Consider the following 13451-nt stretch of genomic DNA (forward strand, 5'->3'; position numbering starts at 1 on the left):
GTGTATAATCCTTTTTACATGTTGATAAATTCAACTTAGTAATATTTTGTTAAGAATTTTTGTATCTATGTTCATGAGGGAAATTGGTGTATAATTTTCTTTTTTGTGTTGAGGTCTTTGTCTAGTTTTGCTAACAGGATAATAGTGGCCTCATAAGATGAGTTTAAAAGTGTTCTTTCCTGTTCTATTTTTGGAAAAAGTGTGTGAAGGATTGATATTATTTCTTCTTTAAATACTTGATAGAATTTTCCAGTAAAAATAATCTGGTTCTGGACTTTTCTCTGTAGGAATATTTTTAATTGCTAATTCAACAGGTGTACTTCTCTTTTTTTAAAAAATTTGGGGTGCATTGTGTTTATACAGGTGTCGTGACAAGTGTTCAAGTCTTGTGTTCTCCATGCAAGCTTTTCCCCCTTTTTAAAAATTGTGATAAAATATACATAACATAAAATTTATCATCTTGACCATTTTTAAGTGTATAGTTCAGTAATGTAAGTATATTTACTTTGTTGTATAACCAATCTCCAGAACTCTTTTCATCTTGTAAAATTGAAAGTCTATACCCATGAAACAACAACAGATTGTGGTATGCTTTCGGTCAATTTCCAGAGCACTGAAATCGGTGTTTCTGATATTTTGACCAACTTAATGCTTGTTTTTTTAAGGATAAGATTTGTCAAACTCCTCGCTCCATCATGCCAGAAATTAGAAGTTGAAACACATAACCTTGAGTGAAATAATCAGGGTGCAGAAAGTAATACAGTATCATTCTAGTTACATCTAGTTCCAAGTTCAGGCAAGACTAAACTACCTGGTGTAGGGATGAGTGTATAGGTGGTAATACTATGAACAAAAGCAAGTAAATGATTGTCACATAAGTGAGGAGAGTAGCTACCTCATGGAGAAGGAAGGGGTTGTGGTTGGAAATGGATACACTGGTGCAGGGTTGGTTTCTGGGGTGCCAATACTATTTTATTTCTTGATCTGGATGGTGATTAACAAATGCTCACTTTATAACCATTTATTAAATTATATATGTATATAAAATGATTGGTTCACAGGTACATATGTATGTCAAAATTTATCAAATATTACACTTTAAATATGTACGGTATATTACATTTAATTTATACCTTAATAATGCTTTTAAAAACAGCTCAAGATAAAAAAAAAAATCTACATGTCCCACTCTTTCTTGGAAAACAGGTTTGGCAACCCTATATTAACTCCATCATTAGTACAAATACCATCAACAGCTACTGGAGGAGTGAGAGTGGCCCGTGTGACAGGAAGTGATTGTCACTCTTTTAGCAAGGTTAGCGGACACATGTTTTCTGGCTATTCCTCCTTCCTTGAAGAACAACCTCCAGTTTCCCTGGTGGGGAATTACCTCTCCCCTATCGTGGCAGCCTTGACTTAACAATCAACCTGGACAAAGGGTGGTCACGTCGTGACTTAGAATGACCCAGACTCCCTCCCTCAGCACCCTCTTCTCTGCAGTGGTAAGAGGGTGGAGTCGGGGAGACAACGCAAAGCTGATGCCCCCTAGTGGTTGTTTCCGTGGCAGCCTTATTCTTTCTGTGGAGAAAGAATGGGGCTGGCAACGTGGTGGAGGGCATGATTCGGGGGACCACTTTAAACCACCTCTGCATAGCATTTTGAAAAAGGATAAGAAGTCTCAACTGCCTGGACTAAGAATTGGGGTTTGGAGGCAGTTTAAAGCTCCCCCCAGCATCCCCTTGAAGTCACTAGCGGGTAACACTTAAAGACATTGCCCATCAGCATCTGGTACCCAGAGCCCCAGAATCAGTATGGTTTCTGACCCTGCAGAGCCTGGTTCTTTGGCTGTTTTGTTTTTGTTTTTTGTTTTCAAATTCCGTGAGCGACCTTTAATTAATACAATAAATACCCGTTTTTGGTTTAACTTGCCCAGAGTTAGTTTCTATTACTTGCACCCAGAAGGCTGATACAGTGGGGACTCAGGCACCAGATGGGATGAGGGATCTTTAAAGCCTCTTTCGATGCTGTGGTCCTAAGATAAGCACAAATATAATTAGGCCTCTCTCGTCGGAATCAATAGTTATAGATGTTGGGAAGACAATACTTGGCTCAGTATCTTAAATAGACATGTTGGCTGTAGACACTTTAAAACAATGAGATAAAGTATAATTTGCAGTCCTGGGGATATATTGGGGATATCGCTCCAGAAATGGGCTCAAAGTACACTTACTAGAGATATTCAGCAAACGTTGGAAGGCGGTTCTGCCAGAATACTGTCATCCATTAAGACTGATGTCAACACATAGTAAAACAATGGAGTGAATGTTGGGGGCTACAACCATAAGGTAAACATAAAGAGGATAATGAAATCATAAACATTAATCAGCAACAGAAACAAATGGGGCTGGAGGAAACCTGAAGAATTCTGTAGCAAATCTCAAGTAAGTCTCTCACCAGAAAACGATCACGCTTCATATGTGATTCTTCATCAGTGTCTTTAGTGTAGCTCATGAAATCTTATAATATCTGCTCACCCTGGTTTGAATCTCAGCATACGTACAGCAATGAACACTGAGAAAAAACACAAAAACAAACCAGCCAATAAAAAACAGGTGTCCTTACTCTGAATTGGGGTGGGTGAGTGGTAAGAGTACAGCTCTACAGAATTTGGTATAGAAAAAAAGTTTCTACTGATTCATGATCAACCTTTTATGAAAATTTCCTCTGAGAAGAAATCTCTCCAGTTTTTGCAGATAGGAACCGTGTTTCGTGCAAGACAAAAAGCATTCTGTTTTGCTGAACTGTGAAATTGACCTCTCAGCTTTTCGGATTCTAATGGCAAATTAAATCCACCTTGCCAAGAAAAGGAAATTATGAAAAAATAACTATAATGCAGAAAATAATTGGTGTATCGATCTTTATGCATTTCCTGGTTCCTTTACCTTCTAATGGTTTTCCTAAATGGTGACACGGGCATTAAGAAAACAAAACATATTTGATGGAAATTCTTGGCCTTCCCCTTTTTAAATTATTTAGTAACATTGGGTAGCTAAGAAATTGTCTCAACTCCTATAAAACCCCCTATGCTAATTGCGGCCAGCAAATTAGTAATTATAACAGATTATACAAAGCAGGAAAAAGCTACACTAATGTTAGGGAGCTTGCAATTAAATGGCTCAGCCTTAGACGTCTTCACTCTGAATCTCTGTGAAGAATGAAGAGAAAAACCTCTGCACCAAAATTGAAGGGGACCAGTTTTCTGATTGTGTCCTAGGGGATTTGGATAAAGCTCAAGCAATTTGAAGCATCCCCTCAGGTTGTACTCAGCAGAATTCCTGACCTCTGCCACATCCGATCTATCATAAGCCTTTATCAAGAGAAGATGCCAAATCACAAGCCATTTGGTGGCATATAATTGCTTCGACATTGACAGCACAGGGATATATATCATCTCCTCTGTTTAAAAGGGAGTGAGCATTTTAAATGGGAGAAGACTGACTATAAAAGCAAATTTAAATAAACACTAAAGGGAGTTAAACTGAAACTAAACTGAAAGGAACATCAAAATAAAATGAAAGCTCAAATACAGATTGAAGAAAGAGATGAATAATGTATGATTCCTAATCACACACTTTCTGGTCTATTAGAAATATTGAAGAATTAAGAAAAAGAGCGAAGAAAAGAAAGGAAGGAAAGGAGGGAGGGAATAATAAAACTTAGAACAGCTTATGAAAGCATGGTTGTAGATGGTATATGAAATATTGTGGTCGGTTTTGTGGATACAGAATTAAATAATACTGAACCGCAAAGCCAGAAAGTTCTTCTGTTCTCAGTCTCAATTCTTTTGCTTACATCAAAAGGAAAGTCTCAAGGCTAGTGTGTCTTCAACTTCTCTTTCACACCTCCCTTAAAAAAGGAAACAAAAAGAGCTGGCCAGAAGCTTTGAGCCTTTGGCAGACAATAGCTTCTAGCTCCAATTGTTTTTCTTATATTTATTTTTGTGGTTACCTTCTATTTAAGGGAAGATACTGGTTTCCATTTGTGATCGGCTTATAAAAATTATTTTTCTTTATTTACATTTTTAAAAACTGAGTCAACTTAAAGATAAACATTAGATCAATTAGAGTACTGGGTGAAAGACAAAAACAAAGAAAACCAATAGTGGGTCCAACAGGGCTGGGCGAAAATCTTACCAAGGATATTGAAATGATTTTAGTTAAGAAAATATTAGTTTAAAATTATAGATTAAAGGATATTAGGAGTAGGCAATTCAAATATCATTTTACACATGAGGAAATCAAGGTCCAGAGACGGTAGAAATGATCAGGATTCCACATTACAGTTTGTGTGACACAGACAGGTGTAAACCCAAGCAGTCTGTCCTTCTCCATGGCTTTCACCATTATTTAACTTGCAGGCTTCTCAAAAGCTATATGTGTTGGACTTGGCTAAATGTGTCCAGTCTGCAAAGGTATCCAAGTAAAGAGGTAGGCCACAAAGGAATTCATATGCTTTACCAAAATTGATATTTTTTGCAATTTGCTAAACTACAGTGACATCTAGTGGTGTTCTTTGATAATGCAAGTTGGTCATTAAAAAGCAAACCTTATTTTGTACAATATCTCTGTTTGGGTTTGTTTGTTTCCTCATGAATAGATTTATTTTTAACAGGAATACCACCAAAGTAAAGTTGTGTTCTCCCTTAGTGCATCATATCAAGAAGCAGATGATGATGGTTTGTCCCATTTTTGGTGATGTTAACGTTGATTACTTGGTTAACACGCTATCTGCCAGTTTACCCCACTGTGCAGTTACTGTGCTTTGCTTTCTAATCAATAACTGATTTGTGGAGCAGTATTTTGAAGGTATATTAATATGCATTTCCTCTTCAAACTTCCATTTGCTACTTCTACTATCCATTGATAATTCTTGCCTGAATCAATTATTACTCTAATGGTTGCAAATAGTAATTCTCTAATTCTGTCATTCCTTTCTACATTTTTATTGGTTATCATTTTACTGAAAGAAGAGCTTTCCCTTTGCTCTTATTTAATGTTTGTACTTATTAATATGGACTCATGAATTCTTACATCATCTATAATATACGATACATAATCTAGATTATACTATTCATAATCCATAATCTATAGCTATTTATTTTTCCTCAAAAATATAAATGTCATGAAAGTCAAAAAAAGTATGAGGAATTATTCCAGATCAAGGAGACTGAAGAGATACAACTCAATGTTAGGCATAATTCTGGATTCGATTCTGTGTGGGGTGCAGGGGAAAGAGTTGTGAATAGCTACCAAGGACATTAGTGAGATAACGTGAAATTTGAATAATCCTGTGAATTAGATACTGTGAATTAAATGATGATATTGTACCAGTGTTAAATTTTCTGTTTTGATCATTTTACTGTCCTTGTCTTAGAAAATACAAACAGTTAGGGATAAAGTGGCATTATGTCTGCAGCTTATTCTCGAGTGGTTAAAAAATAATGTGTGTGTGCGTGTGTGTGTGAGAGTGTGTGTGTGTGTGTGTGTGTGTGTGTGTGTTGAGAGAGAAATTGATAAGTAAATAAATGTGGCAAAATGTTAATTGGTGAATCTGGGTGAAGAGTACGTAGGGCTTCTTTGTACTATTCGAGCAACTTTTCTGTAAATTTGAAATTATATCAAAATAAAAATGACCAAAAAAGGGAAAATAAGGTTTTAAGGATTTTTTTTTAAGTCTTATTTATTTAAAAAAAATGAAAAAGAGAAAAATAAGCAAGTAAACTTATACCTAAAGGCTTGAGAATTTGCAAGTCTCAGCTAAGTTTCTTTTCACTGCTACACACAGCTTGAGATAAAGCCCCACTCTTTTCATTAGGGAATTATCGTGCTAGTCAAGGAAATCTAGTATAATTTACTAGTTTAAATTCCCCAGATGTCTGAAGAATTCCTCAAAGGCACACATATTTTTATAAAAGCTCACGCAATTAATATCACATACAAAAGATTTTTATCTAAGTTGGATTCCGGCATTGAACTCAACCAACCAGCTGTGCTTACCCTTAATGTGGAATAGAAGAAGCTGGCTATGAAAAAAGAAATGCTGTAAAATATAATTCTCTTCATCGTAAATGGAACACAAAATGGAATGCTGGTGCGATTGCAGTTAGAGAGAGTGACTCACCGATGTGGGGGACGTCGATGACAGCATTGTACAGAGAGGAAGATAAAATAAAAAATAATCTCAGGTTTTGGAACTAAATAGCTGTGGAGTAGAATCATAGCTCTGGAACTAACCAGCTGCGTGGTCTGTGAGGTAAATTTATTTAACCACTATGAACCTCAGTGTCCTCGCCTGCAGAATCTGAACTGTTTTGAGTGGGTATTCTATACCTGGCACTATAAGCGACGACTGTACTCTAGGTCCTAAGCCAAGCATGGAGGACAGTGGGTAATGGACACTGGGTGACTGTTGGGGCGTCCTCAGCTCTTACCTGAACAGCCGCAGCCTCTTATCAGGGCTCTAACATCCACTCCTGTTCTCCTTCCAATCCATTTTCCACACAGCACAGCAGCAGCAGGGGCGTCCTAAAACACAAATCTTCAGCTCAAAGTCCTAACTGGTGCACCAGCCCCTTTGTGACCTCGTGGCCTTGTCCCCAAGTATCTCTTTAGCCTGTCATGATGCCCCTTCCCACCCTCTTCCCTCTATCTCCTCCACTCTCTCAGCTCTAGTGTTGTCCAATAGACTTGTGCAATGACAATCGTGTTCAATACCTTCAAGGTCCGAGAAGAACTGAGTATTTAATTTTTGAAATTTCATTTAAATAGTCCTGTGTGGCTAGTGGCTGGAAAGAGCAGACACAGAAACCTTCCTTGTGCAAGTAATGCTCTATTTAAGAGCAATAACACATTAGTTATGTCCTCTGCTTTCCACTGACAGATGTGCAAGGTGTTTTACTCTCTGCCCTTGACCATTCATTAATCCAATGGGTGGAGGACATTGATGGTTGGTCACAGACCATAATTCATCTCGTTAATGTGTTTTGTTTGGCTTTCACACCATTTAAAAAATGGAGTCAACATACTAAACGGAAGAGACTTCACAGACAATATGGATTCCTGGATGCTCTGGAACATGTGGCCACACTGGACCCACATTCACCTCTGCTCAGCAGTAATCAGCTCGACTCCTTCCAATATGGTAGCCACCAGTGACATGTGGCTATTTAAATTTAATGAAAATTAAATTTAAAATTCAGTTCTGTCTCACTAGATACATTTCAAGTGCTGGAGAGCCACAGGGGGCTCATGGCTGCCATGTTTGGCCAGGGCAGATACAGAGCGCTCCTACTATCATAAGATGTTCTCTAGAGGTACATTCTCCACAGGGTAGTTGGGGAGGGCTGCCTCTCGCAGAAGAAGCGAGTGCTTTTCAGGTGTCAGCAGTCCCCAGCCAGCCCACTTCAGCCATTGACATTCCCTGTGGGACCCCCGTAGGCATTTGAATATGAGAATCTGGTCTACCATGTGCCTCTCGGTTTCTACTTCATCTTGCAATGTTTTGAAAAACACCACTAACCCTATCCCATCAGAAAGATATAAATGGAGTAAGGGCTGGAAGTGGCCTGAAAAGAGAATATTAAAGCAGGGATAATAAACCTGGAAAATGGTGTGTGTGTGTGTGTGTGTGTGTGTGTGTGTGTGTGTGTGAGATCAGTGCTTCCTTGGTGGGAACTGTTCAAGCAGGAAGCAAACTATGGCTAGAAGGTGCTATGTATATGTAGTCAATACTCAGCCAAAGATGAGCAAATGCAACTGTCAAAATGAAGTAATTCATGAGCATGTGACCTGCAGGGGTCACAGGTAACATAAATGGTGGGGTCTGGGTAGGGCATGATGAACTAGGGGGCTGGGAAGAATAGATGCCAGATTAAGGGGCAGGCGCCCCTAAGTTTCTGTTGAATATTGCAGTCAGTAGGGATGGGCTGGGATCTCTGATTTTTCCAGAAAACTCAGGAATCCAGATGTTTTGTAAATCTCCCAATTGTAGCTCCACTTTGTAAAGAAACACTGTCCAAGAAAAACAAAACAGTTTTGCCAGTCAGATTCAGGCCCCAGGTGCCAGTTTGCCAAGTCTGAGCCCACAGGTTGGCAGCACAGCAGAGCTCAACTTGCCTGATGCTGATTCAAGTGAAGATCAAGAATACATGTTTACAGGTTCAGGGTTGCGGAAACCATGCTATGATCCAGGGACACTGGTTACAAAGGTCCCAGGTCCATCACATCTGTCTACAGTGTCAAAGTGACAGAGCAGCAGAAAGCACTGATCTCTTCCATCCTATGATTCCCAGATTTTGGACACAGGAATCTCTTAGGGATTCCCCAAATCCTGATGCCCAGGTCTCACCCAGCCCAGGGAGTCCAGTGTCCAGCAAAGTTTGTCAGCCACTCCACTAGGGCACTCTCTACAAACCTGTCTCCACAATGCTGATAAAGCTGGTCTTTGGTGGAAAAAATCATGCCTCATAGAAGGCAAGACTATTTCAATTTTAAATATTGAATGTTTTCTCATGACTGGTAGAAAATGAATCCAGGGGCCAAAAGCCCAAAGCCCTCCTTAGTCACTTCGGTCTTCTGCATAATAGACTTCATGAGCAGACATGGGCAAATAGAGAAGATGGCTCCCCATCATTCCACTTTATTGTTCTCATTTGATTGTGCGTCTTCTGAATGCACTATGAGAGCTGTAGGAAGGCAGGGAGCATGCCTGGCGTTGAGCTCCTGTCTAGTACCTAGGAGTTACAAACATGTTGATTAGATGCCATGGGGACATAGGGAAGGCAAGTTAATTGGGGATGGGGGGGAGGTAGGGTGGGATACTGGTTGAAACTGTTTCTACAACACTTGACATAGAACTGAGAAAAAATCAGTTGCCCGTGTCGAAGAATAGAGTTGGGGTTTAACAGAGATCATTTGTGGTGGCTACTGAATGAATGAAACCTGCAAAGTACCCAGCCCATCGATATCTACAGGGGGTAGTCCCTAAGATGTCTTTTCTAACCACCGTCACCAACTTTAAGGATAAGAATGAAAAATTCTGGGAAAAAAAAACACGAAAAAAAACGTGCCTGTGAATAGGCACACATTATAATGTTCGACTCTGAAGCCAAACTTCCTGGGTTCAAATACTTACCACTTTGGACTTGGAGCAAATCACTGAACTCCTCTATGCTTCAGTTTCCTCATCTAGAAAATGGGGGTGATAATACCTACCTCAACAGGTGAGTGTAAGCAGTTATTTTTTTGTAAAGGGATTAAAAGTGTACCTGGCACAAGGCAAGTATCAGCTATTCTTTTGTTGGAGAATATCAGAAAACATGAATGTCGTGCTAGTTTTGGATTTACATGTCATGTCTATAAGAAGCAAGAACCATGAGCTCAGTTAACTAGAAAACCGAGTTCAAAGGGCCGTGGCTCAAACCCTAACGGAGAGAGAGGGGAGACAGTTCCTTAGTTCTCAGACTGTTTAACTCTCTTTAACCCTATGGTAGTAGTCACTAGACGTAACTGGGTGGGTGATTCCGTGAGAAAGATTATGTACACACTGGTCCCCTCACCCCCAAGCCAGGGGTGGTTGGCAGGCAACCCTCAAAGTCCATGGCCTACAAGGGTGCATTATTAATTGTTCCTTCATATTGGATTCTAAATGCATCACAGTGAAAGATCGCCAAAGGCTGGTTTATTTCCAGAATTCTATGGTTCTTTAGTTCTGTATGCTTGTGGGAAAAACTGACAATGTTTTACCTTTAAATATAGTTTCAGACATTTCTGGGTGGTTAGTCAACCCAAACGGTTGGTAGACTAGGCCAGATCTCACGCGTGCACCTGGCACTGACGTGCTGGGCAGTCTTTGCTACTCTACTGCAGAAACCCTGTGAAAGCTGTTAAACCTGCTGCAAGCCGTAACCACAGATGTTCCTCAGGGGCAAATGTCTTCATGTGTATTTCTTCTCTAAGAATCTTCTTCCATCAGCAGTATTTCCAAAACCAAGGAACACCCTCTCATCAACAGAGCAGGAATATTTGCTCCAGATCAAAGGTTCTCATATTTCCGTGGGATCAGAATCATCGGCAAAATTTGTAAAAAAGTAACAGATGCTCAGTCTCCATCCCAAACCTACCCAAACAAAATCTGTGGGGTCAGGCCCAGGATTCTGTGTTTCCCAAGCTTCCCACCTGCTTCCAAAGCCCATCAAAGATGGAGAAACACTGGCCTAAGTTCATGCAACAATTTGGCGGTATCCGAGTGCAAAATTCAGACACAGACCTAAATTGAAAACAGATTCCAATAAAACACTAGGTCATTTTTTTTAACTGAACTACGGTAATTACAGAAAAATGAAAATAGACAGATCCTACACTTTCACAAATGAACATCAAATTTATCTACATTGCTTCTGGTTCTCTTATATTTTTCACTTCAATCAATACAGAATGTTTGCACTTTACAATTGCACTAAATGAGAAGCCACACTTGCCCAGTAACCACAACGTCTCATGCGAAAAAAAAGTTTGATGACAACAATCTAATTTTCAAAAGCAGGCCATGGTGGGGAGGGGACCCGGGTGAATTAGAAATCCTATTTGACCCACCTCAGCTCCTGCCAACTGTTACCAGGCAGGAATGAGTAACTTCATGCAGCCGGCTCTTCCAATTTTCCAAGAGAAGCTGGAAAATTGAGTTTGTATGTATAAGCTTGCAATGTTTTAAACAGTTGGCAACTAATTCAAATGTTTTTGAAAAGTTCACTTTAAAGTGCACCCCTGAGGCCAAACCATAAAATCAAGCAAAATTCATCAGCCCAGATTTCACCTGTACGTCCCAGATTTGTAATCTCTGTTCTAGAGGCTCCGAGTTCGATATCTGAATTCAGTTAGACCATCAAAAACCACTCACAGCAATGACTTCATCTAGCTGGCATGTAATGTTCTGCTCTCTGCCTCTAGAACACTCTCTGCCATTTTTGAATTACAGGGTTTGTACAAGGAGCCACATACTAAGTTCATTTGTTCACTCACTAGATACTTAAGAGGCCTGCCCTGAGCCAGGCACTGGCAACACAGCGGTGAATCAAACCTTAGCTACGTTTAACATTTGCATAGCACATAGAAATATACACAAGACTCATCGCCTAGTCTGTAGTAAAGATTAATACAGATGGACAAAATCTTCAGAACAGAATAATACCTCGGAGATCATTTTTTCAGATGAGGCCGAAGCCCAGAAAAACAAAGGTTAGCCAAGTATCACACAGCTTGAAAGGGAGTAAAATTATAGCTCAGAGCTCCTGGTTTTTGAGTCAAGGCTCCTCTCACCCCTCCCACTGCCTCTTTCCCTAAATCCAAGGGGACTAATAAAGGATTGTCAAAGGAAACGAGCAGGCTTGATGCCACTCAGAGAAATGACTTCAGTTTGGCAAGTTCTCATTTGGAAAGGAACAGAATATTCCATCTCGAGTTGGCTCAGCATCTTTTACATTCATGGAGATGATTATTTCCAGAAAGTCAGAAGCCACATGGTCTCACCTTCGAACATACAAAACAATAGGAAAATAAGGAGTTGCTTGTATCTATTAAGAATAGAAAGAAAAATTAAGGGTCAAATTGCCAACATTCATTAAAAAAATAGGAAGAGAACAGCAGTGTCACTGTTGGGAAGACCAAAGAAAACAAACAGGATGCCAGACTCGTGATTGACAGCAGGGTTTTCAGTCTTCACCAGGAATGTCCTACCTTGACTCTCAACTTTGTCCATATCCTGCAACCGAATGTCGAATCCACTGGAGGAGAGAAAGGAAGTAGTTTTCTGAGGGGGCCACAAGAATGGCTGGTTCCATAAGCGGCTCCTAGTATTTTTGATTATTTTCTAAGCAAGTACTACCTGTAGTATGTATCCCTATTGTTAGATGTCATACTTTTCTGTCTTCAAAGGAGGGAGAAACAGGTGTGCCTTAACTGATGAAATTACAAAACTGGAATCTATTTGAATTTCAGAAGCTGAATGATAAGCAGTTGATTTTAAAAAGAGAAGTGGAACAGTCTCTGGATGTGTGGGTGTGCTTGTCAATGGGTTCTGCTACCACCCAATATAAAAGTAACTTGAGAAGACTAATTCTAAAAGTGAGATTATAGGTGATTTTTATGCTTTTCAAATACTGGATTTCCCAAGTAATACGCAATGTTAAAAAAATATGGAGTTAAAAAAGTATTTTGAAAAGTCATTTAGCATTAAGAAAAACCTTGTAATTTCTTTCAAGGTGACATAATTCTAAAATCTTTCTTCAAATCTAGAACCTATTTAAAATCTCTATTTTTATGAAAACCAAAGTGGAAGCAACAGAATGGAAAACTGGTTTCTTAAAGGTGTTTTGTTTTTTTCAAAATTGGCACACAACTTATTGATACTTAATAAGGCTCTTGTCTCATTACCACAGTCATGGACAAAACCTTCCCTTTTAAACTGAGAAACTACAAAATTTTTCCTTCTCTATGAACCAATTACATTCACAATTTGACATGTTAAAACCTTTCAGGAAAGCAGTGTGCCGATGTAAAATGCTCATGAAAACATGGCATATTTCAGAGCAAATATGGAAGCCCTATTGAGGGACCTCAGGAAGCGTCACGTTCAGTCCAATGCTTGAAAATGAGACCTCTGGAGACATGCTGTGCAAACCGCTAGATTTAGATCACTAGGACAAGTTTTATCAAATGAAAAACACCACTCACTGGAAATGTGTGTTGATAACTACCGTGTTTCCCAAAAAATAAGGCCAGCCGGACCATCAGCTCCAATGCATCTTTTGGAGCAAAAATTAATATAAGACCTGGTATTATGTTTAATTACATTATGTTATACGCCGTCTTATATTATAGTAAAATAAGACCAGGTCTTATATTAATTTTTGCTCCAAAAGATGCATTAGAGCTGATGGTCCAGCTAGGTCTTATTTTCGGGGAAACACGGTAGTATGACTGTTGAGACTGTTTAGTACTAACTTTGGTGTCCAAGTTCATAAGGTGATAAAAAGTTTTTAAGAGAAAAAAGTGATCATGGGTGAAAATATATACACACTGTCTGAAAAATAGTGGAAATCATTACGTGGACAGGAAAAGTGGCCTAAAAAGGGCTCATAAGGATGTGATAGTTTCTCACTTAATTTGATCAAGTATAACAGAAGGGAAATCTAAATTTTTTGTTTTCTCTTCAGTAGTACAAATGAGGTAGTTAAACTTCATGTGTTCTTCTTAGGTTAAAAGTCGGGCAGTATGTTGGAAACTTACAAAAATGGCTGAAAAACAGAAATTTGAAAGACAGATGGCATTATACAATGCTACCATCCCAGCATATTACAAGGAACAAATGAAGTCAGAGGTTCTCAGTTGATATAT

General features: G+C 39.1%; 1 long non-coding RNA gene across 3 annotated transcripts; it reads right to left on the reverse strand.

Annotated features, from left to right (window-relative positions):
* Window positions 1-771: 771 nt before the first annotated feature.
* Window positions 772-12868, reverse strand: LOC109451637 (uncharacterized). Of its 3 annotated transcripts, XR_012489853.1 has the most exons (4): window positions 11793-12868; window positions 10653-10728; window positions 6491-8791; window positions 772-2571 (listed from the first exon to the last, which is right to left on the reverse strand). It is a non-coding gene; the product is annotated as an uncharacterized LOC109451637 (long non-coding RNA). The 3 variants fall into 3 exon arrangements; XR_012489854.1 differs by lacking the exon at window positions 10653-10728; XR_012489852.1 differs by having other exon boundaries at window positions 10653-12868.
* Between the last annotated feature and the right edge of the window lie 583 nt (window positions 12869-13451).

The sequence above is a fragment of the Rhinolophus sinicus genome, linkage group LG10 (genome assembly GCF_036562045.2).
Source record: "Rhinolophus sinicus isolate RSC01 linkage group LG10, ASM3656204v1, whole genome shotgun sequence".
In the NCBI taxonomy this organism is placed as follows: Eukaryota; Metazoa; Chordata; class Mammalia; order Chiroptera; family Rhinolophidae; genus Rhinolophus; species Rhinolophus sinicus.